The sequence below is a fragment of the Chlorocebus sabaeus genome, chromosome 24 (genome assembly GCF_047675955.1).
Source record: "Chlorocebus sabaeus isolate Y175 chromosome 24, mChlSab1.0.hap1, whole genome shotgun sequence".
NCBI classification, from domain to species: Eukaryota; Metazoa; Chordata; class Mammalia; order Primates; family Cercopithecidae; genus Chlorocebus; species Chlorocebus sabaeus.
The window spans coordinates 37,489,879-37,512,131 of NC_132927.1; the positions used below are offsets into that span (position 1 = coordinate 37,489,879).

The 22,253-nt window shown below is 46.1% G+C and overlaps 1 protein-coding gene across 7 annotated transcripts in view; it reads left to right on the forward strand.

Annotated features, from left to right (window-relative positions):
• The window catches only part of SLC38A6 (solute carrier family 38 member 6), a 116,584-nt gene extending 95,821 nt beyond the window's left edge, over nt 1-20,763 (forward strand). For 4 of the 7 annotated variants that reach the window (XR_012090978.1, XR_012090981.1, XR_012090980.1 and 1 more), the window contains 2 exons: nt 9,731-15,254; nt 17,011-20,763. The gene's annotated coding sequence lies outside the window, so the exon portion shown is untranslated. Of the gene's footprint in view, nt 1-3,301; nt 3,399-9,730; nt 15,255-17,010 lie in introns of those variants that run through there. The other 3 variants (XR_012090982.1, XM_073011057.1, XR_012090979.1) reach the window with 2 other exon arrangements.
• The last annotated feature ends 1,490 nt before the right edge of the window (nt 20,764-22,253 follow it).

The window sequence follows — 22,253 nt, forward strand, 5'->3', positions numbered from 1 at the left end:
TTAACATTTTTTCCTTCATTTCAACTTTGGTGAATCTGACAATTATGTATCTTGGAGGTGCTCTTCTCGAGGAGTATCTTTGTGGCGTTCTCTGTATTTCCTGAATTTGAATGTTGGCCTGCCTTGCTAGGTTGGGGAAATTCTCCTGGATAATATCCTGAAGAGTGTTTTCCATCTGGGTTCCATTCTCCCCGTCACTTTCAAGTACCCAATCAGACATAGATTTGGTCTTTTCACATAGTCCCATATTTCTTGGAGACTTTGTTCATTTCTTTTTACTCTTTTTTCTCTAAACTTCTCTTCTCGCTTCATTTCATTCATTTGATCATCAATCACTGATACCCTTTCTTCCACTTGATCGAATTGAGTACTGAAGCTTGTGCATGCATCACATAGTTCTCGTGCCATGGTTTTCAGCGCCATCAGGTCATTTAAGGTCTTCCTACGCTGTTTATTCTAGTTAGCCATTCATCCAATCTTTTTTCAAGGTTTTTAGCTTCTTTGAGGTGGGTTTGAACATCCTCCTTTAGCTTGGAGAAGTTTGTTATTACTGATCATCTGAAACCTTCTTCCTCAACTTGTCAAAGTCATTCTCCATCCAGCTTTGTTCTGTTGCTGGCAAGGAGCTGTGTTCCTTTGGAGGAGAAGAGGCACGCTGATTTTAGAATTTTCAGCTTTTCTGCTCTGGTTTCTCCCTCTTTTTGTGGTTTTATCTACCTTTGGTCTTTGATGATGGTGATGTACAGATGGGGTTTTGGTGTGGTTGTCCTCTCTGTTAGTTTTCCTTCTAACAGTCAGGACCCTCAGCTGCAGGTCTGTTGGAGTTTTCTGGAGGTCCACTCCAGACCCTTTTTGCCTGGGTATCACCAGCAGAGGCTGCAGAACAGCAAATATTGCAGAATGGCAAATGTTGCTGCCTGATCCTTCCTCTGGAAGCTTTGTCTCAGAGGGGCACCCAGCCGTATGAGGTGTCAGTTGACCCCTAGTGGGAGGTGCCTCCCAGTTAGGCTACTCAGGGGTCAGAGACCCACTTGAGGCGGCAGTCTGTCCATTCTCAGATCTTAAACTCCATGCTGGGAGAAGCACTACTCTCTTCAAAGCTGTCAGACAGGGATGTTTAAGTCTGCAAAAGTTTCTGCTGCCTTTTGTTCAGCTCTGCCCTGCCCCCAGAGGTGGAGTCTACAGAGGCAGACTGGACCCCTTGAGCTGCAGTGGGCTCCACCCAGTTCGAGCTTCCTGGATGATTTGTTTACCTACTAAAGCCTCAGCAAAGGCAAATGCCCCTCCCCCAGCCTCGCTGCCACCTTGCAGTTGGATCTCAGACTGCTGTGCTAGCAGTGAGCGAGGCTCCGTGGGCATGGGACCCTCTAAGCCAGGCATGAGATATAATCTCCTGGTGTGCCATTTGCTAAGGCCTTTGGAAAAGCGCAGTATTAGGGTGGGAGTGTCCCGAATTTCCAGGTACTATCTGTCATGGTTTCCCTTGGCCAGGAAAGGGAATTCCCCGACCTCTTGCACTTCCTGGGTGAGCTGATGCCCTGCCCTGCTTTGGCTCACACTCTGTGAGCTGCACCCACTGTCTGACAAGCCCCAGTGAGATGAACCTGGTACCACAGTTGGAAATGCAGAAATCACCCATCTTCTGCATTGCTCACGCTGGGAGCTGTAGACTGGAGCTGTTCCTATTCGGCCATCTTGGAACCCCCTCCCCCACTTTTTTTTTTTTTTTTTTGAGACAGAGTCTCACTCTGTCACCCAGGCTAGAGTGCAGTGGAGCAATCTCAGTTCCCTGCAGCCTCTGTCTCCTGGGTTCAAGCAATTCTCCTGCCTCCACCTCTCAGGTAGCTGGGACTACAGGCGCCTGTCACCTTGCCTGGCCAATTTTTGTACTTTTAGTGGAGATGGGGGTTTCACCATGTTGGCCAGGCTGGTCTTGAACTCCTGACCTCAGGTGATCCTCCCGCCTTGGCCTCCCAAAGTGCTGGGATTACAGGCATGAGCTACCATGCCTGGCCAAAATAAGACCATTTATTGGAAGCTAATTGTTTTTATAAAATAGTGACGCTATGAAACTGGTCAGAGGGAAATAATTTATACATACTAATGAAAATCAAATTCATCATACTAATGAAAATCAAACTACACAGACACAATAGGCAATATGGAAATGTAAGTTTAAACAAATATTTATCTATTGACTCATGGTCCATTCAACATAGTCTTTTGTTTCAGGCATGATTGGCAGAGGCATAGTTATCTGCCACAATGTCAGCATCATCAGTTTAGGAAACTATCACGCTCCCCCAACATCCTATTTTTCTCTTATAATTTCTTATGATTCCCTCATCCACCCATTCCTAAACCAATCATCAACTCCCAGGTATCACTGTGTATGGAGTAGTGCTTCTTTTTAACCTCCTACCCAATATGTAAAAAGTAATATTTCATTTTACTTATCTAAATTTACCTGATATGCAAGGTAGAAAGGACAAGTAGTTTCATTATTTTGGAATTTGAAACCAACTCTCCATGCTTATCTTCTTCGTGTCATTCACAATTTAATAGGTTTATAGCTTTTTTTTTCCCTTTAACTTTTTTTTATCTTTCCAGGAAAACAAAACAAAACAAAAACCTTTTTCTGCCTGTAAAGAAGCCATTCCATTTTCTTGACCATATGTTGCATTTCTCTGGACATCCTCCAGCTCCAATTTGCCTTCCCAGCAAAGATGTGTTTTTTAAAAAGCAGTTGAATAACAACATGTTTTATTATTTTTCCTACTTCATCAAACACCAGTTTGTTGTGCTAACAGCTGCTAGGAAAGCCAAAAGTTAGTTAAGTTTAAGTAAATATTTTAGTTTCAGAATAGAAATGTCGGCAGAGACATAAATTACTAATTTGCCAAACCTTTTGGGATACACACACACACATATAACTAATTTTGTATACACCCACCCACTTTCAGAATTACTCATAGCAGCTGGTCAATGATTAATAAATTGGTAAATTATGAGTGTATTGACACACATATGTATACAAACACCCAATAAGATGAGAAGTGTACAAGTAAATTACAGGTGTGATATGGCATGGTTCTTTGTCCCCACCCAAATATCATCTTGAATTGTAATCCCCATGTATCAAGGGAGGGATCTGGTGGGAGGTGATCGGATCATGAGAGTGGTTCCCCCATGCTGTTCTTATGATAGTGAGTGAATTCTCATGAGATCTGATGGTTTATAAGTATTTGACAGTTCCTCTCTCTCTGTCTCTCTCTGTCTCTGTCACCTGCTGCCATGTAAGATGTGCCTGCTTCCCCTTCTGCCATAATTGTAAGTTTCCTGAGGCCTCCCAAAGCCATGCAGAATTGTGAGTCAATTAAACCTCTTTTCTTTGTAAATTTCCCAGTCTTGGGTATTTCTTTATAGCGGTGTGAAAATGGACTAATACAAGGTGCCCACAATACTAGCTCTTTAAGCTAGAGAACTCTCCCAAATGTTACCTGAACAGACCCATTTTCCTAAATTTGGCAACACCTGAAATATCCAAATCAAACTGTTGCCTTTCTTGTAAACTCAAAATTATTTTATTAGGTATCAACTGAGGCCAACACTGTGTCAGGCATCAGAGGTAGAAAGATGAGTGGGACCTCATTCCAGCTATAAATTTAGGGAGACACTTGGGTTGCTGAGACACTGGGTTATGGAGAAAATTAACAGGATAATAATTGTGATCTGCTTAGAAGAGGGCCAGGCACATAGTGTTATTGTTATTTCAAAGGGTCTGCTTTTTAACTTTTGTGTTTTGTAATCAGAAGAAAATGGAGTATTTAGAAATACCTAATGAGAAGCACAACACTAGAGGTATGGATAAACTACTGTGGGTGCACCAAGGAAGGAACCACTGGGCCTGCCTGTGGGAGCTGGGAACGGTGTCAGAATGAAGATTAATTTGTGCCTTGAAAGATGGAGAAGGTAGGGGAACAGCAAACACCATCTAGACCCATTCTTGCTTCATTTTGAGGCAATTTCCTCTTGTTCAGGATTTTGGAGAGAGAGAAAACCCTGATAAGAGATGCCCTGATAATAACCCATCTTTTTTGAAGGATGGTAAATCACCCATAATAAAACTTTCAAACCATAACCTGTCCAGTTCCCTTTCTCTTTCCTTGGGGAATGTATTTTCATGTTTTTTTTTCCTTCCTTTGTTTGGGGAAGAGGAAGACAGGAGGAGCCTTAGCAAAATGATCAAAATAATCACAGTGTGTCTTTTCCCAATGCCCCTTGCCCCCACTCCCACCTTCGGGGGGTTTCAGTGGGTGGGTTCTCCCTGTGTTCACTGAACCTGGGTTCCCACTTTTCAGTGAAAAAGGAACCTGTGAGCTCATTCCCACTGGGCTGTCCCAGGCTTACCACGCAGGGTCTGCATCCTAAAATGCAAGCTTTCTGGGAATGATGTCTTAATTCAGTGGTTTCTAGAGCAGCACAATTCCCCCCAATTTTGGTAACCTCTGACAAAGTGCTAGCTTTTTATTTTGCTAAGTGATAACATTAAAAAGAAAATACATTCACACCTGATATTACCCGTGCTTTCTAAAAGAAAGCATATTTTAACAATAATAAGATAGTGGAAAAGGATTTCAGAATACAGTTTTAAAAATGGAATATAATTGGTTTATGAAAAATCTACTACCTTTATTCGGCTGCCGACCTGTGATGGTCTGCATTAACTCAAAGGGATGCGTACCTAATGGTCAAAGTCAGACACCAGCAGGGACGGAGTGGGAACAAATTGAGGAAGAAGAAACAAATAGTTTTGGTTTCCTGTGTGTCCTTGACATGGACGAGGTGCCGCCTCCAGGATCTCTGTGTGCTCTGTAGCTCGGCTTTCTCAGCCTTCAGCATGTAACTGTTGTCAGAACTGGGCCTTGGTCTCCAGGATGGACAGCCCAAAGCATCCAAGTCAGGAATTGACCTGTATGAATCTGTTGTCTCCTTAATTTGCCATCCTCGTTGTTTCAAAGCGTGAAGTCAAAACCCATGCTGGACCACAGCCCAAGCCTTAAAGAGCACATTGCCTATTTAGGTTTAGAAACTTGAATGCATCAGGTGAGGCTAATATGCTTCAAATATTAGACTCTCAAGCAAGTGCTTTTCTCAAGGAGACTGTCACCTTTGAGGTACCTGGCATTTCAAGCCAACTTGGCACACCTCAAGTGTCAATAAAGTTTGATAAATCGTAGCAGCCATCCCAGCCTTCTATCAAAAGAGTCAAAGTGCTACTAGCATTAGGAAATGAAATATGCAAAACCTGCATTTCTATTTTTGGTCATGCTCTGCAGCATGCTTCCTAGAATAAACTGCCACTGCACAGCAGGATTCAAGGAAACAGTGCTGACAGCCTCACTCTCCTTGCATTGTGATGCACAGAGATCAGCGGGCTGCCGACTTGTGTCCTGAATGAAAAATGGATTCCAGGTAGAAGAACTGTGGTTCCTGACCATTTCCTGGATCTTGCTCAAGAGAATATACACAAGTATTTATTTATAGCTGCTCAACTCCCTTTCAGACACAATCTAAATTTATTATTCCTGAAATCGAATGAGTTGTAATCACTGATTATGGAAACATTGAGCAATTTCAAGGCAGGTTGGGGAGGAAACCTTTGTCATCAGACTCTCCTGCATTACATCCTGCCTGGCAGTGAGTTACCAATTTCATTGTCTTTATTTTCACACTTGTGAAATGGGGAAATACCACTTCTATTGCAGAATTATGATGAAGATTGGAAAGAATTACCAAACAGTGCAGGACACAGAGTAGGCTCTCAATAAATAGCTTTGGTTTTCATTGTTAAGACTTGTTTAGGGAAGGGAAGCGAGCTCCTTTAGCAGTTTAGGGTTTCCCTCCTCCTCTGGGACAGGGTGGTAGAGGTACAACAGTAGAGGCTGCTGAGAGAATATAGTCTCTTTCATTGTGCTCTGTTTTCTCCTTTTGGCCTCATGGAGGCACAGTAGAGGCTACTGAGAGAATATAGTCTCTTTCATTGTGCTCTGTTTTCTTCTTTTGGCCTCATGGAGGGGCAGGGATGGGTGTCATCAGAGGGTGGCTTGAGAAAGTAGGAGAGCAAATGGGTTCTCCCTGGTTCTCAGAAGTCTAGGGCCATCACCTGGCTCTTATCCACAGTGCCTGTGCTGTTGGTAATAGTTCACGTGCACATGTCTCCTTTCAGTTAGGTTGAAAAAATCCTGCAGGCATGCACTCCACCATGGGCTGCTGGCAAGGCACACAGCAAATGTTGGTTGTCGCCTTTGGAGGCCAGGTTAGCACAAAGCAAATAACTTGGGTGTGCTCAGGGACAGCTAAAGGGGTTGGATGACTAATTCCCTTTCCTGTGACCATCCCTGCCTCTTGTTTACTCCATTGGAAAAGGGCATAGGGAGGTCAGTTGCCGCTGCTCATCTGCACGAAGGTCAAAGGCAGAGTCACCGAAAGTAGTCTGCTCCTATTTTTGAAGCTTTCTTCTGTGGCTAGTATTGCACTTTGTAAACACTTGGTACTCAATAAATTCCAGCACACATATGGAAGCAATGGTGCCAACTAGCTGGATTGAAAGTACTAAATACCCAGCGTCCAGAGCACTGGCTGATGGACAGGAAAAGGTTGCCTCCACTTCTGACTGGGCATGCAGCACAAGCTCCTGGCAGGCCTCACACCCCCTACTTAGCACCTGTCAATCTCCTGTCCTCTGTGAAAGAGCCTGCATTTCTCCCTGCTGGGCCCGCCACTTCTCCAGGATTTTTTCAGTGCTCTGTGTCCAAGTCTTTCGGCTGCTGGAAGTGTGGGAATGGGAAGTCAGCTCTAGCCATGGCTACAAATAATTCACCTTTCCAGCAGCCTGCGGGTTTTCTTCTTACCAGTACAACAGTGAGTCTCATTCTCAGAATCTCTGAGGCCTGGCCAATGAGGCCCCTATTCTTCTTCCGCTGGCAGAGGCCAGCTCTGATGGTGTCCCCACCCAAGGGGCAGACACCCATGTGATTTCAGTGGTTCGGAGGACTAGGAATGGAATGGAAGGGTGAGGTCTTTTCTGCTGAAGCTCAAAGCACTGTGGATAGAGGCCCATGTGCGGAGCCTGAATCAGGGCGCTGAGTTCACTCTGCTCAGTTTGCTTATATGTTAGTTCATGGCAGCTGTGGTTGCAAATAGGATCAAATTGTGCAGTTTTTAATTCTGTGTAATGCTGCTGTGAAAATGGACTTAACTGCTTTTCAGTACGGTCATTATGACTCTCTTAACTTCCCTTACTCATGAAACCTAGCATGAGTCATGGCTGGAGAATCTCACTCCACCCCATGGCCCCCGCTGTCCCAAGAAGCAGAAAGGCTGGTTCCTGGGGTTTCTCTTCCTGGCAGTAAACCCCCTCCTCCCTGCAGGACTGTTACAACTGATCCACAGTTAGAACATCAGGGAGCCCATAACCAGGCAGGGCGGGGGTTTCTCCTTACCAGCTTGCTCCCCATGCAGCAGGGAAGCGGGTGTCTGCTGCAAATCTCCCCGTGCGGGGGGGATGGGAAGAACAATGAGGCTGAACAGACACAAAGGAATCTATCCTGTGCCCAGACAGCCCCAGTGATATCTTCAGGCCCAGCCAGGATCCTCCCTTCCCAAACTGGAGCCTATTTGCTCCCAGTATTAGTAAGGCTCTTTTGATTGCAGAGGACAAAAACTCCTCACTAAGGCCACTATATTTTTTTGCTAGGGCTGCCTTAACAAAGTCCCACAGACTGGATGGCTCAAATATGGATTGTCTCACAGTTCTGGAGGCTGGAAGGCCAAGATCAAGTTGTCCGCAGGGTTGATTCCTTCTGAGGCCTCTCTCCTCGTCTTGCAGAAGGCCGTTTTCTCTACGTCTACATGTGGTCCATCTGCATATGTCTATGTCTTCCTCTTTTAAAAGGACACTACTCCTGTTGGATTAGGCTCCACCCTCATGACCTCATTTAACCATAATTACCTCTTTAAAGATCCTATCTCCACATAAGGTCACATTCTGAGGGACTAGGGGTTAGGACTTCAACATGCCAGTTTTCTGGTGGGAGGACACAATTACTTGGCTTCCTAGAGCAAAAGTCTGTTTAAGGATATTGATGGCCTGGAGCTAAGCGAGGCCAATGTGGGGCAGCCCCAGACAGCTTTTCCACTTCTCTCTGTCTCCACAGCCTTCCCATTCCCTCTGGATGAAGCCAGGTGTTTCTGTTATATGCACTCCTAACACCCCTCTGTCTCCCATACGGATTTACCACCTGTGTATTTAAATAACGTGTTGTGAAGTTATTTAGTTGATGTCCATCTTCCTGGTTAGATGGAAGCACCAGGACAGCTGAACGAGTCACCGTCTTCTTTGCAAGTAACCCGAGCACTTGGCCCAGGCTGGGCACATAAAAGATGTTCAATTCATAGTTGCTGAATTGAAAGTCCCTCGCTCTTGGTGCTTCTGCTCCTCTGCCTCCTTACTGGCCAGTCAACCCCACAGTAGCCTCAATCCACTTGGCTAGCATTTCAGACAGTCACATTCCATTATTTCACTTCATATAATTTATACTACAGGGGAGATGATATTTCTTTTTTCACCCATCACTAGTTTCATGGCCAAAGCCCCTATAACAAAAGACAGATTAACAAGAGAAAAGCATACAAATGTATTCAATGTAAGTTTTATGTGACAACAGGAGCTTTCAGAAATAAAGAGCCAAAGAAACAGGGAAACCTGTGTATTTTTATGCTAGGTTTGATGAAGTGTGGATGGTCATGAAGAAGTATGACTGGAGGACAAAAAGGTTTGATCTAATGGGAATCAACAGGGAAGGGGGACTTGGCAAGGCCCATTTGTTCATATGCTGTGTGTCCCAGCGTCTTCAGAGATAAGGACATTCATTTCCTCTGGATATGGGGAGGGCATCTTTCAAATGGTGGTCTTATGACCTTCTTCAAGGGAGAAAGATGGGAGAAAGTCCAACAGTGATTTTCCTGCTTCTGCTGTTTCCTCAAATGCCAAGGTGCCATACTTTCAGGTAGTGTGTCCTGACCCCCATCAGTACTGTAGTTTACTTAATATTCTCCTTTACAAATAATTCATGCTTTTACTTAAATAACAGATTTCAGAAGGAAACATTGTATCATGGGTTTGACATCCTGCTTATATTTAAAAATTAAACGTTGTTAAAAGAATCATGTAACTATTAAAATACATGCTTGTGTAACTGTTGAAGTTATCTCCTGAGCTGCTTGTGGGCTGCCTGTCCTCAACAGGTCCTGGAGGGAGTTGGTCTACCTGGCTTAGCTAATGATCTCTCAGGTGGCATTGAATAGAGTGCTCTTGGCTGCAAGCCACTGATGCTGATTTAAAGAATTAGAACTTTGGGAGGCTGAGGTAGGTGGATCAGTTGAGCCCAGGAGTTCAAGATCAGCCTGGGCAACATGGTGAAACCCCATCTCTACCAAAAAAATATATATTTTATACTTAGTGTATTATATCTAACTATCTGTAATATCTAATTACATGAATATAAATAATGTAATTAATTATAATTTGATATTTAGCCTATCATATATATAATTAGAACATTGATTGTCTCACAGAACTGAAATATTGAAATAGTGTGGTTTGAGGGCTGGTTGTTTTAGAGGCTAAATTATCTCATCAAAGACTAACATTCTTTCTCCCTCTCAGTCCTAGGAGCATCAGGATTGGCTTCATCTTCTGTGTAGTAGCAAGATGGCAGTAGCAGCAGTCATGGGCATTATGTTGAGACACATTGTTCAGAGGAAGAAGACAAATTGTCATTCTGCTTTTCCAAAAGCACGTAGCAGACTTCCCTACACATTTTTTAAGTATTTGTTTATTTATAGAGGCAAGGTCTTGCTCCATCACCCAGGTCAGAGTGCAGTAGTGCGATCATAGCACACTGCAGCCTCGAACTCTGGGACACAAAAAATCCTCCTGCCTCAGTCTCCTCAGTAGATAGTCCTATAGGTATGCACCACCACACCTGGCTTATTTTTTAATTTTTTATAGAGATGGGATCTTGCTCTGTTGTCCAGACTGGTCTTGAACTCCTGGCCTCAAGCAATCCTCCTACTTGGCCTCCCAAAATGTTGGGAATACAGGCATGAGTCACTGCATCTGGACTCCCTATAAATTTCTTTGGCCAGAATTGGGTCACACACTCACTCCTGAATTGGAAAGGGAAATGAAGTGACTATGCAGGTCCTCTGGGGTGAAAACCACGCTGGAGTGGAGGCTGCAATGCCCACCACACGCATCAGTGGCCAGCCTATGGGTAGGTTGCGATTAAGACAGGTGCCCTCTGCTGGTGCATACAGGGATTATCCCCAGCCCCAAACCCACTGAGGCCAAAGGCAGAGAGCTTTGACCTGGCATGGCAGGTGCCAGGACTGACACATCTGTGCTCTCCTCAGGCGACAATTTCTGTGGCCCTCAAGCTATGCCTGGCCTCAGACTGAAGCATCAGCTTCCAAAATGATGCATTGTTCTCCCTGACTCCCACACACTCTGGCTCACAGAGGACCTGAGCAAGCAGAGCCAGCACCCCACCCCGGCGTTGGCCCCTGAATCAGGGAAGGGAGACTCTGCCTGAGTCTGCTTTTGATGGGGCTTTGCCAGCCCCGCAGGGCTCATTTTCTCTGTCTCCTGCTAAATTCCCTGGCTGCTCCTCCGCTGTCAGGTTGCCAAGCCCCGAGTGTCTCCTGGCTCCGTCTGCAGCAGGAAATGGGCCTGACAATTGCTCTTCCAGAGCTAGTGATTTTTCAATATGTAGTTGCATGGATCCCACCCATGCTTCATCTCCAAAACCCCTGCTTGTGTTCAGCTCTGATTTACTAAGCACGTACTACAAGCCTGGCTCTGTACTCAGCACTGCAGGTGTGAGGAGCAGTCGGCACAGAGGAGGCATCTGATGTGTTCTCCGCTTTCGGCCTCATACTCCAGCCATAGTTGATGGCCACACAATTGGAAGTGAGCTTCCTAGCCAAGGTGGCCCTGGCGGACTACAGGGCACACAAGTGGTCCAGATTAAAAAACAGTACCGTGTGGGTTCAGAGAAGGGCAAGGTTGACACAGGCAGTACATGTGCTGATTATTCTGTCTGCCCCCTACTCACCCCTGTGTCTACTCTTCCCTGCCATGTGCCCTGGATGCAATGGCTGCAGGCTGCAGCCACAGGCCCTTTGCCCCAGCTTCCAGTGGGCTTGCTGGTGGAGCGGCAGGCAGGAAGTCGCAGAGCAGAGGAAAAGTGAGGCCGGGATTTATTTTCCCTGCTTCCTCCCTGTTTTGCCATGATTCTGGCATTGGCAGGTTCCTCCAGAGCTACAGCTCTGACAGGACAAGGGGAGCTGATGGCTTCCTGCTATTGCTGGTCCCTGTTTCCCTATTGGGTTCCCTGAGCCTCCCCACTCTGGAAGCAGCCCCTTTTTTCTTCAGAGTTCTCGAGGCTGTTTGGATGCTGATTGGCAGACCATGTTTAGGAAGTGCTTCCTGCAGGAGCAGCACCTGCATCTGGGCTCCTGAGATGAGCTGAAGCTGGATAAGCAGAGAAGAGGAAAATGGGCTTTCTAGGGGCAGCACAGCCCCATCAATGTTCACGAAGAGATGAAGTGAGCACTGGAAGACACTGCCTAGGCAGGGAGGGAAGGTGGAAAACAAGCGAAGGCTCCCCGTGGAAGCCCTTGACTGCCAGGCCAGGGAACTTGGCCTTTGTCCCATAGGCTACATGGAGCTGCTGGAAGCAAAAGTTTTGACTTTGTTATTAATGACTTTGTTTTGGTTTTTATTTCTACCTTTTCCTTGTTATTGATTTTATTGTCATCATTAATAACAACTACTATGTATTTAATCCTTACTGTTAGGGGTTGATTGGGCCCCCTTTCATTAGTATGTTGAAGTCCTAACCCCCAGTCCCTCATGAGTGTGACCTTAACTGGAGACAGGGTCGTTAAAGAGTTAAAATGAGGATGGGCCCTAATCCACTATGACTGGTGTCCTTACAAGAAGGGGAAATTTGGACATGGAGACACACATAGAGGGAAGATGATGCAAAGGGAGAGGAAGACGGCCACATCCACAAGCCAAGGAGAGAGGCCTGGAACAGATCCTGCCCTCACAGCCCTCAGAAGGAAACAACCCCCCAGCAGCTTGATTTTGGACTCCCAGCCTCTAGAACCATGAGACAGTAAGTTTCTGCTGTTTAAGTCTGTGGTTTCTTATAGTATTCCGAGGACACTGACGCACTCATCATGGAACCATCTTGTGCTGAGCAGTGCATCATCAGACGTGTTCTCACTCCAGCTGCACCTTGTGGGTGAAACCTCTGGCCTGTCTCTGCCCCAGCACACTCTCATTCTGGCCACAGCACCTAGCACTCTGACACTTTCCCTTGGTTATTAACATATTTGTTTACTGAGCACCTATCATGTGCCAAGCACTATTCTAGGTCCTGGGGAAACAAAACAGACAAAAACTCTTGCCATCTTGGAGCTGACGTCTGATGATTCTGTATTTGTTTCCTGTCTGCCTCCACCAGAGGAAGAACCGCTCGTGAGAGGGGCTGTGTCTGTTGCAGTCACCACAGTGGAACACCTGTGGAATGCATGCTAAGGAAACGAAGAGTAAAACCTTGACTCCCCTTGCCCATTTTGGTTTCAATCACGTCTGAAGACCTGACTCACTTAAAAGATCCCTGGGCCTGTTGATGAGGGCGACTGCCTTGCCAAGTGATAGTTGGTCCAAGGCCCTCTGGCCATGGTGTGAGGAACAGGGCTTGGTGGCCTGGGGGGAAGAAGGCAGCTGGTGTGTGGTGTGGTGGACTGCTGTCACTACCCTCCTTGCTCAATTTGCAGCCCCGAAATTTGAGCTTTCAACTGCACTGTCTGCTGGAGGCAGGAAGGAAAGGAAAGATGTTACCAGCTTTCTGGAGGCCCAAGTTGTAGGACATAGAAAGCAGGTTCTAGATGCTGAGAGAATCCTTCCACCCCATTTTCTGGGAATTCTTCTCGTAGACATTATTTCCCCATGCTCTCCTCTCTTGTTCCTCCCAAAGTCCTAGGACCCTTCCTGCCAGCCCCTCCTCTGCCGCATCTGCTCTCTGTGCGGCCTGAGAGTGTAGCTCCATTTTCGGGTCTCGTGCCTTCTTTTGGGCCCTGTGATCCTGAGCCTGGTCACCTTGACAGTGTAATTATACCTGAGTTACTCTGAGCCCTGCCAGACATGGGATTTCTTAGCCCACAACAACCAGGGGTGAAGAGAGCTGAAATGCTCACATAAATTAGTGGGGACACCAGCCTCAGGGTGGTGTGCCCTCCTCCCACACCCACATGCCAGACCCTGAAATCTGGACAGCCAGCCCTGCTGACCAGGGATCAAACACAAGTTCTCAGGAATCTCGATGCTAGCTGTGGATCTCTTTCTCTGCCATGAGAAACGCTGTCCCAGTAAAACCATGGTCCCATGGATAACAGTCATGTCCCTTCTGGCAAAGTAGGAAAGTTTGTGAATGATTCATACACTAAGTTTTTTTAACTAGAGTGGATTCTAGGATACCCCATAATCCCCTCACACTCATTTTTGTTCCGATTGGCTTTCCTGGGTGGGAAAGAAAGGAGTAGGAGGCAGCCGTAGGTGGGGAATTGAGCACAAGTGTGGGCTGGTCCACAGAAGTGTGTCACTCTTATAACCATCATCATCTTGTGTGTTGTGGCAGAAAACACTGAGAACCAAACCTCTTTCGGGTTGTTAAGAGATGGACTTCTGGAAGATCCATTAACATAGTGCTTTGGAAACCAGCTTGGAAAATGTGACATTTTGTCACTTTGATCTGCTAAGCAGCTTACAAACATCCTCCCGCTCCTTCCCTCCACTCCCTCCAACTTCACTTCAACCCCACCATCTGAATTTTCCAAGTGAGATCACAGACCCAGAGTGAGTTGGCTTCAGACTCTAGGAGAGTGTCAAGGGCAGATGTGAGGTTTGGGGACAGAAACCATCAGTCCTCCAAAAAGTCTCCCATGTCCCTTGATCTTTAGCAATATCAAAACCCAGCCCATCATGTGACAACTAATTCCTCAATTCCTCAGAGCTCCAACATTGTCTGTAGGAGTAATTACAGAAAGTGTGGTGCAGGAAAGACTCAGAAGCCTCCTGACTGAAGGGGACGTGGTCTTTCCCTGGGCCGAACTCCTGCACCTCTAAGAATGTAGATGAGCTCAGGCCACTTTGCCAGAATAAAATAGGCCCCACAGACCAGGGACCAGAGCTGCTTCCCTGGCGGTTTCGAATGTTTACTGTGAAATGAAAAGCCCAACTCGGGCTCATTCTCTTTTCCAGGAAGTGTCAGCAGCCCCTTCTAATTCTCTCTACTGCAACTTTTGTTGCCCTGTCTCAGAGTAAAATCTTAGGTTGCCCAACCTTCCCCCAGTGAAGCAGGAACTCTCTGGGGGACACATCAGGATTTATCTGCTAAGGCCCCCAAATGTGTGAGCTTGGGCCCCCATCCCTGTGCCTGGTAGCCGTGGAGTTAACAGTCCCGTTTTTATTTGTGTCTCTGCTGCCTGTCATGCAAGAGGCATGATGAATGCTCTGGACCTCCCGTGGTGGGGGGGTGGTGTGGGAAGTGGGGGTGAGGGATGAACTGAGGTGGGAAAGAAACTCAGGGCAGGTTCGTAAATAAACAAGGGCAGAGTCGGGAGACCCGGGGCCTCGCTCCTGCCGCGGCTTTCCGGGCTTCTGACGAGGGGAGCTCCTGAGGCTCCCTTTGGAGCAGGCTCAGGGAGGCAGTTATTGTTTTTGGATTTCACTAAGATGAACTCCAGATGATTTTCCAAGGGCTGATTTCACAGCACATTTGCCCCATCTGAGCAATCACTCTCCGCAACAGTTGGATTTCCATTTGGCGTTTACTTCGTGTGCCCGGAATCAGGACTGTCTGCCTCCTTGGGGTTGAATCGTTTTATTTTCTTTGGGGCTTGGCCAAACCCTTTCTGTTGGCCTTGGTTCCATCTAGCCATTTCTGTTTGTGTGCAGACAAGACCAGACCAGGTTCACAGAGGTTTCCAGAGCGCAGTGACAGTGCCCACTCCTGGAAGAACACAAACCTGGGGAGAGAATCCACCAAACTGTTTTAATTTCAGAGACAGATACTCAGCTACAATGGAGGATGAAAGCCAGACCCATACTCAACTGGGTAAGTGCTATCTTCTCTGCCAGGGCACTTCCTGAGTGGCCAGGCCGGGACTCCGGTGGGTGTATAAAAGCCCCTATGAGGAGGAACAGGTTGACAGGTAGTCTCGCATGCAGCAAAGAGAAGCCTAGAGAGTTGCAAGGGGGCAAGGTTGCAGTGCAGTGGGGATGGGGGCCTCAGTGCAGCCCCATTGAGCTGCTTTGGGGACAGAGTGCCTAAGACAGAGAATCGGCAGACTTTGCAATCAGAAGCTCTGTGTCATTGTCCAGTGAGCTACATCAGAGTCTCGTGATGGTTATTTCTATTTTCTATGTCATAAATTTTTCAATATTTACTTTTGTAGTACAAATGAAACCCCCCTTCCCCCCCGCCAGCAGCCTGAACAACACAGTGAGACCCCGTCTCTACAGAAATACAAAAAATTAGCCAGGCATAGTGGTGTACATCTGTAGTCCCAGTTACTCTGGATGCTGAGGTGGGATGATCACTTGAGCTCGGGAGGTCGAGGCTGCAGTGAGCTGTGTTTGCACCAGTGAACTCCACTGCACTACGCTCCTCACTATTTGAGACAGAACTTGACCCTGTCTCAAGGAAAAAAAAAAAAAAGAAACGAAAGCCAGCCCAGATGTCACTCTGCACACCATTGTGTTACTCAAGGAAAGAGATCTGCGCCTGGCTTTTGTGCATAGGTCACTTTAACTTCAGTGTCTAAAGTGTTGTTAAAGTGGACAGCAGCATGTTCCCTGTGGCATGTACTGATCATGCTGTGCCCCATGTTGCCCTGTTGTGGAGCATCTCCTCAGCCAGGATGTGTGTTCTCCACGGGGCTGTCCCCACTCCCTGAGTGGGGCCTTGGGAGTCCTCCTGCTCCACACAACAGGGCCCCCAGTGCAGCCCCTGGGCTGCCCCTTTCCTTGCCCTCATCTGGCCTCATTCACATGACTGAAGGACCACTTACTTCTGTTCCTTTGTGCCCTCCTCAGTACTCAGCATGGGGACAGAGTCTCAGAGGGTGCTGGTCATTCACTGGCTGGTTGAACACACTCCTTTGTGGCAGCCTTCCCCTTCCCATTCCTCCAGCCCTGCTGCAATTGTCTCTGTTGCCCTTTCTTTCACTTCTCTGGGGCTATTCAAGACCTGAGGTCGATGCCCCAGCCTGGGGCATACACCCTTGCAGAGGTATGAGCCCAGGTTCTGGAGTCACCTGGACTCCAGGCCTGCCTCTGCCATTTATCACCTCTGTACCCCTAAACATGTTTCTTAACCTCTCTGTGCCTCAGTGTCCTCATCTGTAAAACTGAAAATGGAGGCCAGGTGAGGTGGCTCATACCTGTAATCCCAGCACTTTGGGAGGCCAAAGCAGGCAGGAGTTTGAGACCAGCCTGGCTAACATGGCGAAATCCTGTCTCTACTAAAAATACAAAACTTAGCCAGGCATGGTGGCAGGTTCCTGTAATCCCAGTTACTTGGGAGACTGAGGCAGGAGAATTGCTTGAACCTGGGAGACGGAGGTTTCAATGAGCTGAGATCATGCCATTGTATTCCAGCCTGGGCAAAAAGAGTGAAACTCCATCTTAAAAAAAAATGAAGATGATTAGTGCTTCTTTGAGTTTTAAGTTGTATATGAAAACATCTAGTGTTCTTAAAGAGCCTTGAAATTTTAGAGAAGTGTGGAAGAAGGAGTCCCTCACCACTGGGTTTTGTTTACTTTACAGTCAGCAAGCCTTAGGGAACCCTCACTGAAACTTTTTTCTTACAGGCCTAGGATTTCACTGACACCAAGAGGAACCTGCATCCAAACTGGATTCTAGAAGAAAAGGAGAAGTAGGGAAGCTGAAGAGTGCCAGGCCCTTGGGGACTGAAGCACTCAAGCAGTTCCATTTGCTGCAGTTCTCTGTGTCCCTGGACCGTGGGGATCAGTTTTAATCCCTCAGTGAATAAGCCAGCTGCTCCTTCCCTGACTGTGTTCTTCATTGTGCATGAGGTCTTCTTGCTGTTAGGCTGCCTCCTGAACCTGCACCTGCTGCCTCCGTGTGTCTTGGCTTTCTTCCTCTACTCAGAGCTTTTTGTGAACATGGCTTGGTCTTCCCCTAAACTCCACTCCTCTGTTTGCCAACGCTTTTCTTCTGACCCAATGCTCAAAATCCTAACTGTAAAACCTCAGGGAGATGATCTTAAGCATTTGAGGAAGAATCTTAGTTGGTAAACTAACTTCTCTATCTTCATTCCTCAGGTCTCTCCACTGCCTCTTACTCACTACCTCAAGATCCTTGATTGGAAAAAGCAAAAGCAAATGAGGGTCTGGAAAAAGATCATTGCCTCAGAAGACTTGAGGAGAAAACGTGTGATTAGAATAGGTGTCTGTTTTCTGCGAATGTGAGCACCATTACGCTTAGGCATCATTTCCAAGCAAAAAGAATCCATGTTCAAAATGTCCAAATTGTTGTCTCCCAGGAAAACACAGCTGTTGAGTGATGGTCCAAGGCCACTGGAAGTGTAGCAGGACTGGTCACAGACAAAATCTCTCAGACACCAGTTTTAGGAAGGAAGAGGCTTTAATCAGCTGGGAGCATCGGTAGACTTGGGTCTCAAGATCCAAGCTCCCTGAAGTCAAGATTCCTGTCCCTTTTAAGGGCTTACAGCTCTAAGGGGTCCACATGAAAGGTTCGTGATACATTGTGCAAGCAGGGGCTACGTGATGGGGGCTGCATGCACTGGTTGTCAGAACAGAGCAGAACCAAACAGGGAGTTACACAATGCTTCCTTATACAATATCTGGAATCTATAGATAATGTAAGCGATTAGGTCAGGGGTCGATCTTTAACTACCAGGCCTGGGGTGTGGTGCCGGGCTGTTTGACTATTGAATTTCACTTCAGCCTTTTCTTTAACTCCTACTTTTTTCTTTGCTTTGAGGCAGAAATTAGGCAGAAGACAATATGAGAGGTGGTCTCCTTCCCTATTTCCCCCCTTTGAGAATCTCACTTATTAGTGGGAGTTCTCATCTTCATCCTCACTATCTAGGTTTTCTTATAAGACAGATCAATAGTAATGCATGTAGTACACTTGTGCTGAAGTATTTTGATGGACTAAAGTAGTAACAAAACTTTTCATTACTTGAAGGAGCAAGAGCAGCCCACAGGGAAGCAATAAGCCGTTTTTTTTTAATTTTTGGACTTAGGATAGTTCAGAACTGGTGAGGTGTGCTCACAATGAGGTTTCCTCTAAAAGTTATTTTTCTACTTTCTTCTGTTAGCAAAGCCGTTGCCACTGTAGATTGAATGTATTTGGGCCATCCACGGGGTACTGGGTTAAGGATTTTTGATAGGAAAGGCTATGGGTTGTCAGTGGCTTCAGTGCTTTCAGGCTACGCCCTTGTTTACACTGACAACAAGGTAGTATTGGAGTGTTATAGGGTCACGGAGAAGACCTTTATCAATTAAAGGTTCTAAATTTACTTTGGCTTTTAAAGGAGTAGGGTACACTGTTTTTTTTCTTAACTACTTGTATATCTCTTTCTCTCTTTGACTTTCTGTCTCTCTCTATTTGACTTTCCTTTTGTCTCTGTCTCTTCTTCTCTCTGCCTGTTTCTCTCTCTCACTCTTTCACTCCTTCTTCGTCTGTCTCTTCCTCTCTCTCTCTTCTTCTCTCTCTTCGCCTCTTTTCCTCTCTCTCTCATCTACTCTGGGTGGTCTAGGGGTGTGTGTCCTGTGGAGGCTCAGGTATTGTGGGCTTAGGAGTAGGGAGTGTCTCTTCTTGGTAAGCGGGGGTACCACTGGTGCCACTTCCTGCCATGCATCCTCTGATGCTGGGTCAGGCAGAACCTTAGGAGCTGACTTGTCTCAGCAGGTGGAGCAAGATCCCCCCTGGCTATCTGTCCCTTTGCCACTAACTGCTGCTGCCTGGCCTCTCAACCACTTTGGGGGTTCTAAAACTAGCTGCAACCAAGTATCTATGTATGGAAACTGATCTGGGTGTCCTGATTTACCAGTTACTTTGTGCCATACCTTTGATACTAGGGACCTGTCTAGACTTCCTTCTGATGGCCATCCCACCTCTAATGCTGGCCAGTCTATCTCACACAAAGCCTCAAGCTATCCAGGTGTCATAGCAATTCCATAGTCCCCATTGGATCCTCTCTTGAAATTCTTCAACATAGTTCCTAATGGGGTATGCTTACTCTGTGTTTTACCCATTTTCCTCTCTCAGGGGACAAAACACTCTTACCACAAAGAGGGAAGGGAAAAGGGGAAAAAAGTCACTCACTCACCAAACGATTCACACCAGATCAAAATTAAAACTAAAACCAAAGGATGGATAAGGAGTTACTCATTCATCAAGCAATTTGAGCTGAGTCAGAACCGAAATCAAAGCCAAAACAGTTCAAATCCAAAGGTCAGAACTGAAATCAAAACCAAAACAGTTCAAATCCAGTCAAAATCAAAACCAAAACCAAAATGCTGATAATACAGACAAGCTGTGGGTGATCAGGCCACACTTCCACTCAGATGGAGTAGGCAAGTTCCAAGACTGGTCTTACCATTTTCCAGATGTCAGGACTTCAAGCACCAATTCCTTCCCAGTGTTCAGTCACTGCGTTAATCCTTCACAGGGGTCTGCTGTGCACTCCTATGGTGAGGCGTTCCACCTGGGCAGTTGCCTACCCAGGAGTGCTCTCAGGATCCATTTCGCTTAAGCTGGTCGGAGTCCCCCACAGGGATGCTCTGCAGGGCAGGCCTAAGCCACCTAAGGGGCTGCCTCGACCATCTGTTAATCACCTCACTTCCCGGTCAGGGAACCAAGATATGTAGCAGGACCAGTCACAGACAAAACCTCTCAGACAGTGGTTTTAGGAAGGAAGAGGCTTTAATCAGCTGGGAGCATTGGTAGACTCACATCTCAAGATCAGAGCTCCCTGAAATCAAGATTCCTGTCCCTTTTAAGGGCTTACAACTCTAAAGGGTCCACGTGAAAGGGTCATGATATATTGTGCAAGCGGGGGCTATGGGATGGGGGCTGCATGCACCAGTGATCAGAACAGAACAGAACCGAACAGGAAGTTACACAATGCTTCCTCATACAATGTCTGGAATCCATAGATAACATAAGCGATTAGGTCAGGGGTTGATCTTTAACTACCAGGCCTGGGGTGGGTGTGGTGCCAGGCTGTTTGACTATTGAATTTCACTTCTGCCTTTTCTTTAACTCTTACTTTTTCTTTTCTTTGAGGCAGAAATTAGGCAAAAGACAATATGAGAGGTAGTCTCCTTCCTTAGAAGGGCTGAGCAAGGATTACAAAATCTCAAATGCCAAGATCTTACGTGCAAATCATGCCCAATGCTGTAAATATTACTATGCGCTACCAAAGGCTATTTACTTGAATCCTACCAAGAACCATTAAGCATTGTGAAACTTCTTTTAAAATATTGTTTTACATTATAAAATAGAATACAATGTAAAAATATTTATGTTAAATAATTATAATAATTAAACTATGTGAAATGAGTAATATATTTTATTGTATTTTATTTATTTATTTATTTTTTTAATTTTTTTTTTTGAGACGGAGTCTCACCCTGTCACCCAGGCTGGAGTGCAGTGGCTGGATCTCAGCTCACTGCAAGTTCCACCTCCCAAGTTTACGCCATTCTCATGCCTCAGCCTCCCGAGTAGCTGGGACTACAGGTGCCCGCCACCTCGCCTGGCTAGTTTTTTGTGTTTTTTAGTAGAGACAGGGTTTCACCATGCTAGCCAGGATGGTCTCAATCTCCTGACCTCGTGATCTGCCCATCTCGGCCTCCCAAAGTGCTGGGATTACAGGCTTGAGCCACCACGCCCGAGTAATATATTTTATATATATAGCATAAAGTTGGGTATATAATGTTTGTAATACTTTTGTAAAGTAAATAAGAGGTTCTTGTCTGTTTCTCTAATATTCTTTATTATCACTGAGTTTTGTTTTTCTTCTGGAAAGAGGGGGTGGGCAGAGGGAGATAGCTGTGGGGACCTCTGCCAAGCCTGAGTTGGGTCACAGTCAAAAAAAGTTTGAGGGCATCATTCAGAAAAATTAGCTTGCAAATAATATTTCTCAATTTTCTCTCTTTTTCCTGAAAGATGGTTTTAAGATGAATGGCTGAGTAGAAAACACTTTCAGATCCCCACATAGGCAATGGCAGAAAAGCTCCAAGTGTGATATTACAAATATGTATTGTCATCAAAGACAGAAATATTTGCCTTGTCCACCCAGAAGTGCAATGAGTGTATGGGTCAATTGTATTTTCTTCTCTATGTATTATGTGCAGAACTTCCCTTCAACAAAAGAAGGGAGGAAAGAAAACTAACCCTGCATTGTAGGCTTCTGCTCTATTATAAGGAGAGGAAAAATACCCAAAGACAAAAACCAGCGAGAAATGGCATTTGACTTGCAAACCTTTAGGAGATGCGCATAAACAGAGGAGCTCAAAGGGAGGCAGAGAAACCAGGATGCCTTGGTTGATTATGTCCTTCCAGCAACTGAAACTGTGCCTCAATTTGCAGGGAAATACGTTCCCCTTCATGGACCCTGTTCTGGGAACTGTAGAATGCTCCGGGCTGCAGCCCAGACAGGAAGGTGTCCAATATGTCTTTGAGTTCCATCTTAGGGATCTCAGGTGATCTCTGGTGTGTTAGTGAGTGGGCAGGGCCCCTGCCTCCCAGCACTAACCTCAGTTGCATGAAGAGTCTGAGTCCATGGCAGATCTGGGCCCACAGGCTTCTCACCAACTCAGAGGCAGAAACAGATTCCACAAGCAACATGGAATGGCAGTGCTTTGTATCTACATTTATTAGTTTTTTAAAAATTATAAAATCTGGCTGGGTATAGTGGCTCATGGCTGTAATCCCAGGTGGCCGAGGTTGGCCCAGGAGTTGGAGACCAGCCTGGGCAACATGGCAAAACCCTGTCTCAACATGGCTAAATAAAAAAATTAGCCAGGCATGGTGGTACACACCTGTTGTCCCAGTT